At 45.1% G+C, this 18,650-nt stretch overlaps 1 pseudogene across 1 annotated transcript; it reads left to right on the top strand.

Moving 5' to 3' along the window:
• The first annotated feature begins 431 nt into the window (after positions 1–431).
• Positions 432–17,173, top strand: LOC106579660 (ras GTPase-activating-like protein IQGAP3; annotated as a pseudogene). The gene is made up of 31 exons (XR_014382664.1): positions 432–841; positions 2,297–2,384; positions 2,662–2,817; positions 3,309–3,453; positions 3,572–3,685; positions 3,965–4,143; positions 4,256–4,337; positions 4,424–4,585; positions 4,663–4,750; positions 4,926–5,089; positions 5,330–5,475; positions 5,575–5,690; positions 5,833–6,000; positions 6,328–6,456; positions 6,783–6,928; positions 7,049–7,219; positions 7,318–7,401; positions 7,612–7,683; positions 7,791–7,860; positions 8,025–8,224; positions 8,362–8,506; positions 10,552–10,796; positions 10,905–10,987; positions 13,365–13,407; positions 13,542–13,790; positions 13,899–13,986; positions 14,097–14,287; positions 14,465–14,663; positions 14,823–14,916; positions 15,013–15,121; positions 15,321–17,173. The product of XR_014382664.1 is annotated as a ras GTPase-activating-like protein IQGAP3 (transcript).
• Positions 17,174–18,650: the final 1,477 nt, after the last annotated feature.

The raw sequence follows: 18,650 nt of genomic DNA, 5'->3' as shown, positions 1-18,650 counted from the left end.
CCGGCTCTTTTTGGTGAGCTGTGCCGAACGAGCCGGCTCACTGAAAAGAGCTGGAATGCCCATCACTATTAAGAATTTGTTCTTAATAACCTGTTATGGCTAGGGGGCAGTATTTTCACGGCTGGATAAAAAACATACCCGATTTAATCTGGTTACCACTCCTACCCAGTAACTAGAATATGCATATACTTATTACATATGGATAGAAAACACTCAAAAGTTTCTAAAACTGTTTGAATGGTGTCTGTGAGTATAACAGAACTCATTTGGCAGGCAAAAACCTGACAAGGTTTCAGGCAGGAAGTGGCCTATCTGACAAGGTGTCGTTCTTCTTGTCTCTGTTTATTGAAGAGTGAGGATCTTAGCTGTCCCGTGACACTTCCTACGGCTGCCATAGGGTCTCAGAAGGCGGTAAAAAGCTGAATCGTGGCTTTGCAGGCTCTGGCTGAAACAAAGTAGCGCGTTTGGGTAGTGGCTGGTTACAGTACTGTGAGACTCAGGCTCGTGCCCGCGTCGACCGAAAGCTTTGTTTACTTTCCTCAGTTTAGCTAAAAGGAGATTCCTGGTCGGAATATTATCGCTTTTTTTACGAGAAAAATGGCATAAAAATGGATTTTAAACAGCGGTTGACATGCTTCGAAGTACCGTAATGGAATATTTAGATTTTTTTTGTCACGAATTGCGCCATGCTCGCAACCCTGATTTACCATTTCAGATAGTGTCTGGGACGCACGAACAAAACGCCGCTATTCGGATATAACGATGGATTATTTTGGACCAAACCAACATTTGTTATTGAAGTAGCAGTCCTGGGAGTGCATTCTGACGAAGACAACAAAAGGTAATGAAACTTTTATAATAGTAAAGCTGATATTGGTGAGTGCTAAACTTGCCGGGTGTCTAAATAACTAGCCCGTGATGCCTGGGCTATGTACTTAGAATATTGCAAAATGTGCTTTCACCAAAAAGCTATTTTAAAATCGGACATATCGAGTGCATAGAGGAGGTCTGTATCTATAATTCTTAAAATAATTGTTATGCTTTTTGTGAACGTTTATCGTGAGTAATTTAGTAAAATGTTAGCGAATTCCCCGGAAGTTTGCGGGGGTATGCTAGTTCTGAACGTCACATGCTAATGTAAAAAGCTGGTTTTTGATATAAATATGAACTTGATTGAACAAAACATGCATGTATTGTATAACATAATGTCCTAGGGTTGTCATCTGATGAAGATCATCAAAGGTTAGTGTTGCATTTAGCTGTCTTCTAGGTTTTTGTGACATTATATGCTAGCTTGAAAAATGGGTGTCTGATTATTTCTGGCTTGGTACTCTGCTGACATAATCTAATGTTTTGCTTTCGTTGTAAAGCCTTTTTGAAATCGGACAGTGTGGTTAGATAAAGGAGAGTCTTATCTTTAAAATGCTGTGAAATAGTCATATGTTTGAAAAATGGAAGTTTTTGTATTTTAGAGGAGTTTGTATTTCGCGCCACGCCCATCATTGGATAATGGAGCAGGTGTTCCGCTAGCGGAACGTCTAGATGTAAGAGTTGTTCTTAACTGACATGCCAAGTTTAAAGAAAGATCAAATAAAAAAATCACGTGTGTTCGAACGTTTCTAAAATACACTTCATGTACCGCAATACAAAGTGACCGCCTGTATTGGCCAATCAGAACGGCTTCTGAGTGGATGAGTGGACGGCGTCATATTCAAAGTTCAAACTTGATGGAACCTAAACAGAAACATGTGTCTGTACTGCAGTTGAGTCAGTAGGAGAGGAGGGAAGGATAATTTATTTTTAGAATAGAATGTGGAAACAGGATCAACCATTTAAGTAAAACACTATCCACATGCGGAAATCATATCGATAACTTGAGACCAGAAAATATAGCTAGCGTTTTGAGAGAACGTGCCAGTAATCTGTCGTCTGGGAACAAATCAAGGAAATGGGAGATTCGGGCACACAAACGCGTTCAGGTGGCTGTAAATTAAGCGACCTTGCAACCTAATAAACCAAAGTTTGTTAGACAGTAAATAGTAAACTGTTGTTTTGACTGTTTTAGGTGGGTGGGTAACTATAGATCGCAGGTAACTTTAGCGAATGATCTAACCTTAACGTTAAAGGCTTACTGTAACGTTATAGCTAGTTAACTTGCAAGTCTCCTAATATAACGTTAGCTAACATGTCAAGGTTAACTTGGGTCAAGTTCATGACAACTCAGGTATTTAGTTAGGTTAGCCATCTAGATGGTACGTTGTATAAAGTTATATGATTGTTTGACATTTTGTTACAGATGAGCGGTTGACAGCTGAGGAGATGGATGAACAACGCATCCAGAATGTAGCCTATCAATACCTGTGCCGTTTGGAAGAGGCTAAAAGGTAAGAACAGTTGAAACTTTCCTCTCAGTTGGTTTCGGACAATAACTGACTTGTATTTCAGACTACATCAGTATCACTTCACCCTATCATGGATAGCTAACTCACTTTTGAAGTGAATTGGCCAATTCTCTGTCTACAGGAAATTGCAAAAGCAACTATCTCTGTCATTAAATCTGATTGCTCTTCATGTTTCAACACATCACATGCAATACTTGGAAAAATCTTGCATTAATATTCGCTAGTAAGTTAACATTAGACGTATGTTCTCTCTTTACAGGTGGATGGAATCTTGTCTCCATGAGGAGCTGCCTGCCCCGACTGAGCTGGAGGAGGGGCTGAGGAACGGGTGCTGCTGGCCAAGCTAGGCCACTGTTTCACCCCCAAGACAGTCCCCCTCAAAAAGATCTATGACCTGGACCAGGAATGCTTTAAGGTCTGCTCTATTGTTCACAGCCCTATGGTTTTACTGAAATGCCTCTCACTAAGAAAGACTGAGTTTCCTGCTGAGTAACTTTCTTTTGGACCTTTTGACAGTCTTGTCATTTATTTTTCTCTGAAAAATAACACTCAGCCCCTTGTTTACCTTCTTGATCCTTTAGAACGACCTATTTTTCCTAGTACCTGCTTTTCTGCTCTAATGTAGTCTTTTCACATGACTGAAACCCAACTCCCTTAGAGCTGAGATTTGAATTTGTGCTGAGCAAGCATAATACTCTATTTCAGAGGCATTGAATAGTGTAGCTGAATATCAGAGGTGTCATAATGCAGATTTCTCCAACGGATCATATGTTTCTCCCTCAGGGTATGGGATTGCAGTTCCGCCACACGGACAACATCTTTATTAGGCCTCTCCTCACGTATAACAGTAGCAATCTTGTTTACTGTTACACCTGAACTGCACCTAACCTGTCCTTGTTGTTTCAGATGTTCCACCCAGAGACGACTGACATCTATCATAAGAAGAACATGTCCAGGACTGTGTACTGCATCCATGCTCTCAGCCTCTACCTTTTCTGACTAGGTTTGGCCCCTCAGATCCATGACCTCTGTGGCAAGGTCAAATTTACAGGTAGAGTCCCAGTAGCCCCATACTATTCAATCACAACTGGTAACTGGGATAAGGGGAAAATATCATATTAATATTCCTCTCTCATTGCTGTGTTTTTGGGGTAATATTTATTCTCCAGAGGAGGAGATAAACAACATTAAACGGGAGCTGGACAAATATGGCATCCAGATGCCAGCCTTTAGCATGATTGGGGGAATCTTAGCCAATGAAATAACAGTGGATGAGGCTGCTGGTAAGTAGAGGCACAGATGTTTTGCTTTGATGTAGAAAATACACCGTATTTCAAGTTAAAATATGAATTCACACTGGCCCAAAATGTGCTTGTTTTCTTTCTACTATTACTCTCTACTTAAACTGATATGGATGGGATTCCAAAATTGAAATGCCAAGAGACGCATCAGATACTATTGAAGTTCCTCGGTCATCGACTGTCATCTAAGAGTCAATGTTTTCACTGTCCTTGAATAGTTTATCAAAATGTTGCCTCCAGCTCCCTTCTCTCTCCCTCCAGTCCATGCTGCGGTTATAGCTATCAACGAGACGGTGGAGAGGGGGCACGTGGAGGTCATTGCCCAGGCCCTGTGGAACCCCAGTGCCATGCTCACCAACCTGCAGGAGCACCTGATGCCAGTCTACCAGGAGATGCTGCGCCAGGCAAGGGCACAGAAGGTGGCTCTCGCCTACACCAAGGTGACTAACTGACTGAATTAATATGATCATTTAAAAATGCATTTATAGCCGTATCCCTGGTACAGAGTTTCAGTTGGTGTCAGGATAGTAATCATGTGTACTGAATTTGTAGTGTAACGGTTCAGAGGAGAAGGATATCTATGAGGAATACCTGACCCAAAGTGAGATTCAAGAGAACATTGACAAAGTAAATGGTGAGTTGACTTAACCATCAAACAGATAAATAACAAGATGAATAAAAATTGTAACTAAACCAAATATTTTGTCATTGTGTTTGCAGTGCGTGTGGCCATAGAGCAGGTGGACGAGGCCCTGGATTGTGGGGACTCTGGCCATCCTGGCAGCCCTCCAGGTCCCCTGTCTGGCCCTGAGGGGCCTCCAGAGAGACCACGGTCCCTGGTACCTGGAGAAACTGGCCACTGACCATGAACAGAAGGCCCTGGTGAGAAACTGCACATTAACACCACACACAGAGACGCTGTGACCCCCCCCTGAACTTTGGTCTCTGACATGTGGCAGGACCTGGGCTGTGTGGACCCTCTGGAGCGAGATGAGCTGCAGGAGGGGGTGTGTGTGGCTAACGAGGAGGCCCAGAGCAACTAGACAAGTCAGTACACACTCAACTAAATACTGTATCATAGTCAGTTCTTATCACAAGGGGCATGCACTATATCAATTCCAGTGACTCTTGAGTTGCTGCATGTGTGCGTAAATATATTAATGCCCTGTCCTTTGCAGTCACAATGTTCCATTGTAGATCCATTCAGACTGTGTGTGTTCAGTGCAGGAAGCTGTAAGGTCCATCAACGAGGCCCTGCGTCTTGGGGAGCCCAGGCAGACTGTTCGTGCCCTCATGGACCCTGATGCCCACCTCCCAGATGTCTACCCCTTTGCCTCAGCGCTCTACCAGAGTGAACTGGCCCCACTGCAGCGGCAGAGTCCTCAGGTAGGTTAGGCTACAGTTGGCCCCTCCAGCTGCCATGGCCACCTAATCATCTCACTCAACTCCTTTTCTCTACAACTCTGTCTTGGCTGTAAACAAGACTGTGTTCCATTAACATTTTGGTTTAAAAAAAAAATGAATAGTAAAATAAACAATATAGGGGGAAATAACCAGGTTACCGAAATTGAATAATTTTGTTGTATGTAAACTAACTGTAGTGAATATGGTCCTCTGTGCCTGCAGGAGGAGCTGTACGTAGCAGTGGAGATGCTCTCGGCGGTGGCTCTCATCAACCAGGCTGTGGAGGCCAAAGATGTCGGAGCCTTCTGTGCCACGCTGGTCAGCCCTGAAGCCGGTCTGTCCGATATTGACGACAGCCTGGTCCAGAGGTGGGTTTCCAGTACCACTCTCCTGACAATTCTCAGTTGTCTCTGTAGCCTGGTTGCAGATATGTATACTTTAACTAACTCTTTTGCCATTTGCCTCAGGTACTTTGAGGAGCTGGGTGATCAGAGGAGGAAGGCTGGGAGAGCTCTGCTGTCATGGAACAATCTCCCGAGAGCACTAAACTCTGTAAACGCAGCAGCATAGGAAGAGCATGACCGTACGTTTGGAGAACTGAACACCAACTCCCAGAAACACTCTGGGTTTAGGTCCATTGACAGATATTTTGTTGGGTGCTATTTGATTCTAAAACCAGAGGAACACCTTGTATTTGACTGGATCTGCTTCCTGTTTGTCCCCAGAGATCCTCGCCATCGGGCTGATTAACCAGGCCCTGTGTCGAGGCGACCTTCAGAAGACTCTAGCTGCACTGCTGCTGCCTTCTAGTGGCCTTGAGGAGGTGACGACACTCAATGCCTGCCGCTACCATGACGTACTGACCAGAGCCCAGAGGCAGAAGGCTGAGGTATGTCAGCCAGGAAGAAATAATAGTTTAAAACACGGAATCTAAACAAGATTTTGTGGTTCATTGTTCAATGCTGTGCCCTGTCCTATCACATGTGAACCGTCATCCAGGAGAAGAGTTGTGGTTGGCTGACATTCAGGAAGGAGTGAGAAGAGCCAATCACGACACTCAAAGAGCCCTGAAGAGTGAGTTGGCATAATACCCTTCACATTGTGTTTTTAAAGCCATGGTGAAATTCTATTCTGATGGGTTTCCTCACAACAGTTGTAATTCATATTGTCACAAAATGTATACTGTTATCTTAACTGTGTGTGTGTGTTTCCCTGGCCAGTGTCCCTGGGCTTGGTGGCCGTGAACCAGGCAGTGAAGGAGGGCAAGGCGTCCCAGACGTGGCAGAATGTGCTGGAGTGTACCAGGCTGAACTCACCGCCCTATCTGTGGGAGGTCAGTACCCACTACCGTGATTCATTTGTGTTCATGCTGGTTGTGATCTATGCACTTTAGTAGCATATTAGCAGCTCATAATTGGTCAGGATTAACCGTAGACTCAGCGACGCACAAAGTAAACGTCATATCAGGTCAATTTCAGCAACAACTAGGAGCGTTGAAGCATGAGGCTAAACTTCTCCACTGTTTTGGTCCCGTAGCGTACCCGTGCTCATCCACAGATACTATGTTACATCGCGCTCATCTCAGTGTCTGTGGTGCTGCTCCTGGCAGCGTCATAACACTGAATCTACCTTTAAGCTTCTAGGTAGTGACAAGCCCTAATCTCTGTGTACTGAGACTCGGGGGACAACCGGAGCCCATGGCTGAAGACCAAGACTGAGGACAGCCCCTACTACTTCCACCTGCACAAGCTGGAGGGCACCTGGGAGAGACCGCAGGGCTTTCTCCAGAGCACAGTGTTCCTGGCCCGTGAAGAAATACAGGTCAAAATGACCTGTAAATTCAGTACAAACAAGTATGGCTGTAGAGGTAGAGTTTGTATTGATTAGATAAGCCAACCGTTATTATGACTGACTGTCTCTGTGGTCAGTCTCACTCTACAGGCGGTGCTGAGCAGTGTGACTGCGGCCCACAGCTGGGAGGTGCATTGGAAGGCCAGCGAGGGCCTGGTGGTGCAGCTGCAGGCCAGGGCCCAGGGATTCCTCCTCAGACAGAGGCTGGTCGCCCGTTTGCACTTCCTCAACACCCAGCTACCAGCCATCATCACCATCTCGGTCAGCTATCTAAGAACTGTAGAACCACAGACTAATGTTAAATACCCAAATACATTTTTCAAAACTGAAAGGTGCTCAGTGTGTGTGTTTGTTTCCAGTCCCAGTGGAGGAGGTTCGTACAGCAGAGAGCCTACAGAAAGAGGCTACAGTATCTCTACCAGAACTGGAGGGCTGTGGTCAGGGTAAGATTGACCAAATAATCTCTTTGTAAATTAGATGACAAACCCTGCGTAGGAGTTGACATTGTTTGTTCTTACTGTTTCTAGTGTGTGTGTGTGTGTGTGTGTGTGTGTGTGTGTGTGTGTGTGTGTGTGTGTGTGTGTGTGTGTGTGTGTGTGTGTGTGTGTGTGTGTGTGTGTGTGTGTGTGTGTGTGTGTGTGTGTGTGTGTTAGGTCCAGGCCAGTGTGAAGATGTGGATTGCTCGGAGGAAATACCTTTCTCGTCGGTGCTTCTTCAGACGTCAAGTGAGTGCAACCAACCATCACCCCTGTACACAAACCCTCAGCTCTAATTTTGAAGACAAAATTGGCTACTTACCTTGAAATGTAACCTGACCTTTATCCTTCTACAGGTGGGCGCCATTATAAAGATCCAGGCATTCTTCCAAGCCAACAAGGCCCGTGAGGAATACAGAATGCTAGGTAGGTGGCCACAGCTTCACTCACAAGTCTGTGCCAGGTTTCCCACACTTTTTATTTTACAATGATCATAACTAAAGTCCAATGTAAATACCAAGTCTTTTGCATAACACCAGTCTCACTTGCATTGACATCCCCATATTAACACCTTGATCTTTATCTCCCAGTCCACTCTACTACCCCTCCTCTGTCAGTAGAGAGGAAGTTTGCCCACCTGCTGGAGATGGGTGACAACGACATCCGCCAGGAGGGGAAGCTGCTGCGTATGTGGGAGGAGGTGGTGAGGACCAGTCGCTCCAACCGCCAGCTGGAGACTGACCTGGACCTCAAGGTAGGACTGCTGGTCCGCAACCGTGTCACGCTGCAGGTCGGAGCCTATTTTATTCCATTATTACTACACTGGTTTCAGAAGTTCTAGGCACCTTCCAAAACAAAAATGAATAGAAGTGTCTGTAGTCCATCACACTTCTCACCCATTTATTTGATCAACTAACGTGTCTACAGGAGGTGTTTTCCCACTGCAAGAAGCTGACCAAGAAGAACAAGGAGCAGCTGTCGGACATGATGGCTCTGGACAAGAGCAAGGGCCTCAAGGCCCTGAGCAAAGACAAGAGGGAGAGTTTGATTTGTGGACATCTGTGGACATCTGGTATGTGGACATCTGCTCGTCAAACATCTCATTACAAAATCATAGGCATTAATATGGAGTTGGTCCCCTTTGTTGCTATAACAGCCTCCACTCTTCTGGGAAGGCTTTCTACTAGATGTTGGAACATTGCTGCTGGGACTTGCTTCCATTTCAGCCACGAGCATTAGTTAGGTTGGGAACTGATGTTGGGCGATTAGGCCTGGCTCGCAGTCGGCGTTCCAATTCATCCCAAAGGCGTTCGATGCGGTTGAGGTCAGGGCTCTGTGCATGCCAGTCAAGTTCTTCCACACCGATCTCGACAAACCATTTCTGCATGGACCTTGCTTTGTGCACGGGGGCATACATTGTCATGCTGGAAAGAGCCTTCTCCAAACTGTTACCACAAAGTTGGAAGCACAGAATCGTCTAGAATGTTATTGTACGTTGTAGCGTTAAGAATTTCAATTCACTGGAACTAAAGGTCCTAGCCCGAACCATGGAAAAACAGCCCCAGACCATTATTCCTCCTCCACCAAACTTTACAGTTGGCACTATGCATTTGGGCAGGATGCATTTTCAGATTTTTAGGGGGTCCTGTTCTGTGAGCTTGTGTGGCATACCACTTCCCGACTTCCCGTTGTTGCTCCTAGACGCTTCAACTTCACAATAACAGCACTTACAGTTGACTGGGGTAGCTCTAGCAGGGGAGAAATTTGACTAAGTGACTTGTTAGAAAGGTGGCATCTTATGACGGTGCCACTTTGAATGTCTCTGAGCTCTTCAGTAAGGCCATTCTACTGCCAATGTTTGTTTCTGGAGATTGCATGGCTGTGTGCTCAATTTATTTTTATACATTGGTACTATACTTTTGTGTATATGTAGTGTATTTACCAACAAAAGTTATACATCCACCACCGCAAAAGCCAGAGGGGCAGCCTAGCATAAAATTGCAGACAGAGTAAATGCACAAGTGAAGTGGCATGATTCCAATGTTTAATAGGCCTAGCTTACACACATGGGTGACTAGAAATGTTTTCACTTTATAAGCACTTTTATTGCGACTCTGGTGATGTTAAGTGTCAAGGCTATAGCCTAATATTTAAGTTGTAGTAGCCTATGTCCCAATTGCAATGCTAGGCCCATTCCATGGCCTATGTAGGATGAATAATCATTTATTGAATTCATAGTGCTTTTCATGACAACATGGGCAACAATGTATTCTGTTTTAGTTGTAACCCCATGGGAGTCACAGATCATCTGACCAAAGAAGTAAGGAAAATCATTGAATTTAATGACTTTCTGAAAATGATTTGGTTTGGTGGAAGTGTTGGCTACAATATTTAATAGCTGCCTGTTTATGCTGTGAAAATATTTTCTATTCACTTAGTCTCCTTCATTTGGACCAGAGGGTCTTTTGAATTGGGGATATGTGTCCACCTATAGCACCAATGACGTTTGGAAAATCTGCAGGATGAATTAGGCTATTTTTACCATATTGCCTAGGTTTATTTATTTGAGATTAGCAAATCATCACTGGCAGTCAACTGACCTCCGCCTTCTCTACCTGCAGTTCTGTAGAAGTCCTCCATGATTATATGGAAAACTTGATAGCCAGCAAATGCAACAAAGACATAAAATACCTCTTCAATGCGAGGCACTTATGGCTCTACACACAGTTGCCTTGCCAAATAGTTCAGCATTGCCCATATTGTACAGGAAACTTCCAATGGCAAAACATCGCAAAGCAATACAGTTTGTATAGCAGTCAAAGCGAAACCATGCTGGCTTAGATTTGCTATATATGGGTCGAGTAAATTGACCAGATATGAGTGATTTTGTATTTTTCAACGTTGTTTTTCTGCACGTTCTTCTGCATGATCTAAAGGGTGTATTCGAGGTCCAATAATTTGTTCTCTTTTGTAAAGCACTGCCAACAACGCAGGCTCCAATGTCTTTTGAGTTTGCACAAGTTCTGGTTTGACAGATCTCGCTAAGTCACTAATCCGGCTTTCTGGAATACTGGTGTTATGGTCAGATTGTGGGGAACCTGGTGTTGTGATGGTTGTGTTGTGATCAGATTGTGGGGAACCTGGTGTACTACCGCTACATGAACCCAGCCGTGGTGTCTCCGGATGGTTTTGACGTGGTAGAGTTCTCGGCCGGCTCCTCCCTGCTCCCTGAGCCGCGCCGCATCCTGGGTTCCATCGCACACGTCCTGCAGCATGCCGCCGCACACAAACACTTCCACGGTGACAGCCCTCACCTGCGCGCCCTCAACGACTACATTACCCTTGACGCACTCCAAGTTCCGGTGAGTCGTCCCGTCATTTTTGCGCATCCGCCACCCCCTTTTCAGAGGAGAGCTTTATTGCTGTATGTGCTAAATGGTTCTTAAGCATTGTTCATATATCTTCCGCAGTAAGTTCCTGCATGCTGCGTGTGACGTGCCAGCGCCAGAGGAGCGTTTTAACATTGATGAGTACTCTGAGATGATCATCCTCATCAAATCAAATCAAATTTATTTATATAGCCCTTCGTACATCAGCTGATATCTCAAAGTGCTGTACAGAAACCCAGCCTAAAACCCCAAACAGCAAGCAATGCATGTGAAAGAAGCACGGTGGCTAGGAAAAACTCCCTAGGAAAAACTCCCTAGAAAGGACAAAAACCTAGGAAGAAACCTAGAGAGGAACCAGGCTATGAGGGGTGGCCAGTCCTCTTCTGGCTGTGCAGGGTGGATATTATAACAGAACATGGTCAAGATGTTAAAATGTTCATAAATGACCAGCATGGTCAAATAATAATAATCATAGTAGTTGTCGTGGGTGCAACAAGCACGTCCGGTGAACAGGTCAGGGTTCCATAGCCGCAGGCAGAACATTTGAGACTGGAGCAGCAGCACGGCCAGGTGGACTGGGGACAGCAAGGAGTCATCATACCAGGTAGTCCTGAGGCATGGTCCTAGGGCTCAGGTCCACCGAGAGAAAGACAGAAAGAGAGAGAGAATTAGAGAGAGCATATTTAAATTCACACAGGACACCGGATAAGACAAGAGAAATACTCCAGATCTAACAGACTGACCCTAGCCCCCCCGACACATAAACTACTGCAGCATAAATACTGGAGGCTGAGACAGGAGGGATCAGAAGACACTGTGGCCCCATCCGATGATACCCCCGGACAGGGCCAAACAGGCAGGATATAACCCCACCCACTTTGCCAAAGCACAGCCCCCACACCACTAGAGGGATGTCTCCAACCACCAACTTACCGTCCTAAGACAAGGCCGAGTATAGCCCACAACGATCTCCGCCATGGCACAACCCAAGGGGGGGCGCCAACCCAGACAGGAAGACCACGTCAGTGACTCAACCCACTCAAGTGACGCACCCCTCCCATGGACGGCATGGAAGAACACCAGTAAGCCAGTGACTCAGCCCCTGTAAAAGGGTTAGAGGCAGAGAATCCCAGTGGAAAGAGGGGAACCGGCAAGGCAGAGACAGCAAGGGCGGTTCGTTGCTCCAGCCTTTCCGTTCACCTTCACACTCCTGGGCCAGACTATACTTAATCATAGGACCTACTGAAGAGATAAGTCTTCAGTAAAGACTTAAAGGTTGAGACTGAGTCTGCGTCTCTCACATTGGTAGGCAGACCATTCCATAAAAATGGAGCTCTATAGGAGAAAGCCCTACCTCCAGCCGTTTGCTTAGAAATTCTAGGGACAATTAGGAGGCCTGCGTCTTGTGACCGTAGCGTACGTGTAGGTATGTACGGCAGGACCAAATCGGAAAGATAGGTAGGAGCAAGCCCATGTAATGCTTTGTAGGTTAGCAGTAAAACCTTGAAATCAGCCCTTGCCTTAACAGGAAGCCAGTGTAGGGAGGCTAGCACTGGAGTAATATGATCACATTTTTTGGTTCTAGTCAGGATTCTAGCAGCCGTATTTAGCACTAACTGAAGTTTGTTTAGTGCTTTATCCGGGTAGCCGGAAAGTAGAGCATTGCAGTAGTCCAGCCTAGAAGTAACAAAAGCATGGATTAATTTTTCTGCGTCATTTTTGGACAGAAAGTTTCTGATTTTTGCAATATTACGTAGATGGAAAAAAGCTGTCCTTGAAACAGTCTTGATACGTTCTTCAAAAGAGAGATCAGGGTCCAGAGTAACGCCGAGGTCCTTCACAGTTTTATTTGAGACGACTGTACAACCATCCAGATTAATTGTCAGATTCAACAGAAGATCTCTTTGTTTCTTGGGACCTAGAACAAGCATCTCTGTTTTGTCCGAGTTTAAAAGTAGAAAGTTTGCAGCCATCCACTTCTTTATGTCTGAAACACAGGCTTCTAGCGAGGGCAATTTTGGGGCTTCACCATGTTTCATTGAAATGTACAGCTGTGTGTCGTCCGCATAGCAGTGAAATTTAACATTATGTTTTCGAATGACATCCCCAAGAGGTAAAATATATAGTGAAAACAATAGTGGTCCTAAAACGGAACCTTGAGGAACACCGAAATTTACAATTGATTTGTCAGAGGACAAACCATTCACAGAGACAAACTGATATCTTTCCGACAGATAAGATCTAAACCAGGCCAGAACTTGTCCATGTAGACCAATTTGGGTTTCCAATCTCTCCAAAAGAATGTGGTGATCGATGGTATCAAAAGCGGCACTAAGATCTAGGAGCACGAGGACAGATGCAGAGCCTCGGTCTGACGTCATTAAAAGGTCATTTACCACCTTCACAAGTGCAGTCTCAGTGCTATGATGGGGTCTGAAACCAGACTGAAGCTTTTCGTATACATTGTTTGTCTTCAGGAAGGTAGTGAGTTGCTGTGCAACAGCTTTTTCTAAAATTTTTGAGAGGAATGGAAGATTCGATATAGGCCGATAGTCATCTCCATCAGTGAGCTCCTTAACACACAAGGTCTGGATGCCACATAAGCTAAAGACGCATAGAAACTTTTAGTTTTTAATGGGTTCTGGGGGAGGTGGGTTGGGAACAAACCTTTTCATTTGAGTAGATCCTGTGTGTGTGTGTGTGTGTGTGTGTGTGTGTGTTGCTTCTGTTGGAGCACCAGGACTCCCTGTGTCCCGACCAGTCTGGCCCGATGCTGACTCTGCTGAGAGACCTGGGGAAGGTGACCACTATCCATGCTCTGGTTGGTGAGGGGGCTGTGAGCGCCGCGGAGCCCCAGACAGAGCAGACCTTGGCGCAGTACAGTAAGATGGAGTTGTCCCTCACCAGCAAGTTTGATGTGTTCAGGGGCTCTGACGACCACCCTGACACCAGGGGGATTCTCCTCCGGTAGGGGCTTAAACTTTTTAACATTTCAGTGAGGTATGACTATCACACCATGAAAATGACATGTCTAACGTGAAGTGTGTTTTGTTTCTGTGTGGTTGTGTTTTGCAGTACCAAACAGTTGATCATCGACATGATCCGAGCCCAGCCTGGAGACACACTGAGTGAGGCCCTGAGAGCTTCCTCCTCTCAGGATCAGGTATATTCCACAGCTCTTCACTGGGCTCCCACACACCCTCTTCCTCACACTCTCATCTCTCCGTAGGGAGTTGGTAGTAGTTAACCGCTGGTGTATTCCTCTCCTCTCAGGAGGTGCAGCACGGGTGGATGACGCACTGCTGCGCCCAAAGTGACGCCCGCACCCCTGAGAAGATGAAGAGGAACCAGTCGATCGTTGCCGACGGAAGCGGAAGGTCCAGCGTAGCCTGAGGAGGCTGGAGAGCCTGGGGGTCCTGACCCCACCTGACTCTGAGACACAGATACTACAGCTCATAGCCAAGGTGGATGGAGACATACACTACACATCACACACACAATGACATTTTAATTGTAAAGTTATCATACCAAATCAACTACAGATAAACCAAGATGGTATAGCTCGTCACAATTGATCGACATTTGTATTTGCCCCCCCCCCCCCAAAATGTAACCCTCTCTTTCCAAACCATCCCTCCCAGGATATCCACCACCAGCGTCTGTACCGGCAGCGTCGTCAGGCTGAGCTGGTCAAGCTGAGACAGACCATGGTCGGCCTGCACTGCAAGAGCTCCTTCCACAGCAAACAGGTGGACTTCTACAGCCAGTACATCACCACCTGCCTGGATAACCTCACCGCCAAACACAGGTAGATACAAACACAGGTAGATACAAACACAGGTAGATACAAACACAGGTAGATACAAACACAGGTAGATACAAACACATGTGGGAATGTGACCACACTGCTTGAGGTTCAATAGGAAGACGGCTGCACACTGCTACTGTGCTGAGCTCTCTCACTCTCTCTCCCTCAGTAAGGTGAGTGGGAGAGCAAAGGGAAGAAGAGCAAGCAGCCCGCTCTGACCTACACTGCTGCCCGTTTACTTGAGAAAAGAGTCCTGTTGGAGATCAAGGACCTGCCAGTCACACAGTGAGTATGCAGGAACGTGCACACACACCAAATTACCATGGATGGTTACCTAGGGCATCAAGAAATGAAATGCATTTGATTATTATCTCTCCTCAGGTTTAAGAATGTCATCTTTGACTTTGTGCCCGGTGATGAGGGCGGCACATTCCAGGTAAAGGCTCGCTTTATGGGTGTGGACATGGAGAAGTTCCCCCTCAAATACCAGGTGAGTCTGGGGTAGTAGAATAATGAAACTAGAACTGACATTTCAATACAAACCTATGGTCTGTGATTGATGCAAATCCCAGTCTCTCACTGAAATCAGTGCTCTATATTGTATGTGCTGCAATGGTAAATTATTTAGTGTTCCTATTTTGAAAGATCTTGGATTTCAGGACAGTATTCACACGTGTATATGTGTGTAGGACCTGCTGCAGCTCCAGTACGAGGGAGTGGCGGTGATGAAGATGTTCGACAAGGCCAAAGTCAACGTCAACCTGCTAATCTTCCTTCTCAACAAGAAGTTCTTGGAGAAGTGAGAGGGTTAGAGGATACTGCCAGATCACCCACCTCAACACGGGGCCAAATGCTATTATAAACTCATACACTTTACTATTTCTGTACTTTGGCTACTTTTTGTAAATGCCCCAATGAACAGATTTAGTTTATATCTAACTACATTTATCAAATCAGTTAATTTAGTGATCTTATTCAAACAGGAAATTCACAAAACGTGGTCAGTAAGGATGAAGGTTGCTCATGTAATATTTTTTTTACTTGTGTGAATTGGAAATGTGTTTTTGCGTATCCCAACTCCTTCTGAGACACCCTCAGAGAGTTGGGGTCAGAGCCAGCCAGGGGCAGACATTATTAATGGCCTACCGGGAGCAATTGGGGTTAAGATTCTTGCCAAAGGGCATTAGACAGATTTTTCACCTGGTCAGCTGCGGGATTTGACCCGGCCACCTTTCGGGTATACTGGCCCAACACCACTGTCTTACGTCAGATCGTGTCACTCTTACGCAACGTTTGTCCCTGATCCTCAAATCAGTGCAATCTGACGTGAGACAACACTAACCTTGAGGTTACCTGCTGCCCAACTATTTCCCATTAGCGATGTTGTTCCTCATTTTGCTTGTAGTGATGACAGGGCTATAGAATGCCTGAATTTGTATTAATCTCACCCTCCCAGATTTACCTTTTTTTTTCCTTTTATCTTGAAAATATTAGAGCAGCTTTACTTTAAGGGATTTTAATCAATAAGAATGTGCAATCGTATTTACATAAAAACATATTGTATCTCTAGTGGCGCTATCTGTACAAACGGCTTCATCTGTTATCATTTATTTAATCCTCTGTTATACGACTGTATCCTAATCGTATTTTCAGCCGGCTGATTTCGCCACCTTCCTCCCTTTTCAAAAACTCACTGAGCAACTTCTCATACATTATGGATGGTTTTGTGTTTAAATAGAAACACTCCAGTTTGCCACATAGCAGCCTACACAATCGTCTAGTATTTTGTGCACTACTTAAAATGGGCACAGGACCGCTGCTAAGCTACATTTGCCTCCCGCTCCACATACATATGCTCTTAGGGGATTTTATGTTGTGCGACTTAATGTTTCAACTGCCACTTTCATTGGCCTAGCAACAGGAACTGGTACTGTAACATGTGCCTTGAGACTTCCTGTGATTATGGCTTATTGTTTCCCTGATGTGTAGGTTACTGACAGGTCTTGCCACATTGTAAGGAATTTGTGTATTTGACTGTAAAGACAGATGATATTGCAATGAGGGTGATTCCATTAGCTAGGCTTCTGTCAGCTGGAGATGTGGTTGAGCCTTGTGGTCCAACCTTTGACCTCTAACCTAAGAGGCTTGACCTTTTTGTTAGTCTGGGCTTCACTTTTGTTCAAATTTATGTACATATTTTCTGTCATTTTAATTGTTTCTCTTCGTATTTTCATCTGTCATTCCGCTACCCTTATGTCAGTCTTGATTTGTTTTATTATTTTTCTTTTCAAGACTAACATGTTCAGGCCAGTCACAATTTCCACAATCTGTTGCTAAATATGAATGTGGACCAACATGACAATACAACAGTTATTTCTTTACATATCAGTGCTGTAGCTCTAAAGGAAATTGGTTGATTAATCTAACCAGACAATAGACCAACTGCCTGATAAATTGTCCTAATGAATCTTGCTATGCAATGGAAACTGATAATACTCCTGTTTTTTACTTTTATATTTAAATAAAAATGTAATTTCTGTCAGTTTTGGGTTTTACATACTTGATGAATCTATTTTATTCACCTGTTATTCTTAATGATAGTTTTATTTCTACTAATGAGAGTTTTATTTCTACTAATGAGAGCTTTATTCTATCTTCATAATGGCCATGAGACATTTTTATGCAAACCATCTCAGCAGATGCTTGCTTGCTCTGTGAGCTCCACAAATTGGTAAATGACAAAGCCCACCATAGATATTCACCATGTATATTACATAACCTAAAGTATGTGGACAGCTGCTTGTCGAACATCTCATTCCAAACTCATGGGCATTAATATGGAGTTGGTCCCCCCTTTTGCCGCTGTAATAGCCTCCACTCTTCTGCGAAGGCTTTCCACTAGATGTTGGAACATTGCTGCGGGGACTTGCTTCTGTTGAGCCATGAGCGTTAGTGAGGTTGGGCACTGATGTTTGGCATTTAGACCTGGCTCAGTCTGCGTTCCAATTCATCCCAAAGGTGTTCGATGGGGTTGAGGTCAGGGCTTTGTGCAGGCCAGTCAAGTTCTTCCACATTGATCTCGACGAACCATTTCTGTATGGACCTCGCTTTGTGCATGGGGGCATTGTCATGCTGAAACAGGAACGAGCCTTCCCCAAACTGTTGCCACAAAATTGTTAGCGCAGAGTCATCTAGAATGTCATTGTACGCTGTAGCGTTAAGATTTCACTGGAACTAAGGGGCCTAGCCGGAACTGAAAAACAGCCCCAGACCATTATTCCTCCTCCACCAAACTTTACAGTTGGCACTATGCATTCGGGCAGGTAGCGTTCTCCTGTCATCCGCCAAACCCAGATTAGTCCGTTAGACTGCCAGATAGTAGAGCTTGATTAATCTCTCCGGAGAACGCATTTCCACTCCAGAGTCCAATGGTGGCGAGTTTTACGCCACTCCAGCTGACGCTTGGCATTGCACATGGTGATCTTAGGTTTGTGTGTGACTGCTCAGGCATGGGAACCAATGAAGCTCCCGATGAACTGTTCTTGTGCTGATGTAGCGCCCAGAGACCGTTTGGAACTTGTCAGTGAGTGTTGCAACCGAGGACAGATGAGCGCTTCAGCACTCAGCAGCTTGTGAGGCCTACCACTGAGCGGTTGTTACTCCTAGACGTTTCCACTTCACAATAACAGCACTTACAGTTGACCGGGGCAGCTCTAGCAGCACAGAAATTTGAAGAACTGACTTTTTGGAAAGGTGGCATCCTATGACCGTGCCATGTTGAAAGTCACAGAGCTCTTCAGTAAGGCCATTCTACTGCCAATGTTTGTCCATGGAGATTGCATGGCTGTGGGCTCGATTTTATACACCGGTCAAAATAGCCAAATCCACTAATTTGAAGGGGTGTCCGCATACTTTTGTATCTATATAGTGTATTTGGTCAAATATAGTATAATGCCTTTACTGTACAGTAACGTGTCCACGCAATACTACCAGGTGGCCACTAGAGGACGCAGTTTGCA

This window comes from Salmo salar, chromosome 02 (genome assembly GCF_965601325.2).
Source record: "Salmo salar chromosome 02, fSalSal1, whole genome shotgun sequence".
NCBI lineage: Eukaryota > Metazoa > Chordata > Actinopteri > Salmoniformes > Salmonidae > Salmo > Salmo salar.
The sequence above is the reverse complement of the archived record's forward strand: the minus strand, read 5'-3'. Positions and strand labels throughout refer to the sequence as shown.